Here is a 1,007-nt window from a genome sequence, read left to right as displayed (position 1 = left end):
AATATTACGGGAGTTTTTTCCCCACACCAAATCGTTATTTTTACACCTCAACACGTGTTTCGATCACCAAGTGATCATCTTCAAGAGGAAGATGTTTTATGTTCCTCTTGAAGATGATCACTTGGTGATCGAAACACGTGTCGAGGTGTAAAAATAACGATTTGGTGTGGGGAAAAAATCCAGTAATATTCTGAACAATTAAGTAATACATATCTGTAAGTAGTACTTCTTTATGAGGCTAGAACCATAAAAAATTATTTTTTTTTGTTTCGTTACGTAGGTGGCTGTGATTTCAAATCGGAATATTGTTTTCAAATTTAAACAACTTTTCCAATTGAATTTTTTCAATACTGTCGAAAACAGGGGTAGTTTACTCATGATCAAAATATCTATTTTTTGTTCTCCCCTGTACCTACACCGTTCGGAAATTTAGAATATTGCCAACTCAAATCCAAGTTTCCCGCAATGCACCAAGTTTTTTCAAGGAAAAAATTTTTGACAAAGGAATAATAAAAAAGTTTCCTATATTGTGCAATCTTTTTGAAACTCATTATATAAAAATAATACTGAATTAAACAATTTAATGAATGAGATTTAGATATTATGTGTCGCTTTCATAAATCAACAGCTGCGGTGTCCGAGTGGTTAAGGAGATGGACTTGAAATCCATTGGGCTCTGCCCGCACAGGTTCGAATCCTGTCCGCAGCGAATTTTTTTTAACTTATTATTCTGACGAACAAATTGCAATTTTCATTTCAAGTAAAATTTGATACATTCATAAAATGTTATTGCAGCATGAAAACGTATTTATTGAAACATGGTTGTCAATTTTAAAGCAACTCGAAATTAAATCATCATTAATAAGTTACTGGAAGTTTATTTGCGGTCCGGGACGACTTCATTGATTCCAGTGGCGCATTTGCTTTTTCAGCTGGAAGTTAATTCCGGAAACCTTATTATTTTTCTGTGGATAAGAATGAGATACATTTTTGGCGAACTCACAAAT

General features: G+C 33.3%; 1 non-coding gene across 1 annotated transcript; it reads left to right on the top strand.

Annotated features, from left to right (window-relative positions):
* Positions 1-627: 627 nt before the first annotated feature.
* On the top strand, positions 628-709 carry TRNAS-UGA (transfer RNA serine (anticodon UGA)). The gene has a single exon. It is a non-coding gene; the product is annotated as a tRNA-Ser (tRNA).
* Positions 710-1,007: the final 298 nt, after the last annotated feature.

The sequence above is a fragment of the Leptinotarsa decemlineata genome, unplaced genomic scaffold (genome assembly GCF_025532065.1).
Source record: "Leptinotarsa decemlineata unplaced genomic scaffold, Ldec_3_MD MMD2_tig00001393_RagTag_RagTag, whole genome shotgun sequence".
In the NCBI taxonomy this organism is placed as follows: Eukaryota; Metazoa; Arthropoda; class Insecta; order Coleoptera; family Chrysomelidae; genus Leptinotarsa; species Leptinotarsa decemlineata.
The sequence above is the reverse complement of the archived record's forward strand: the minus strand, read 5'-3'. Positions and strand labels throughout refer to the sequence as shown.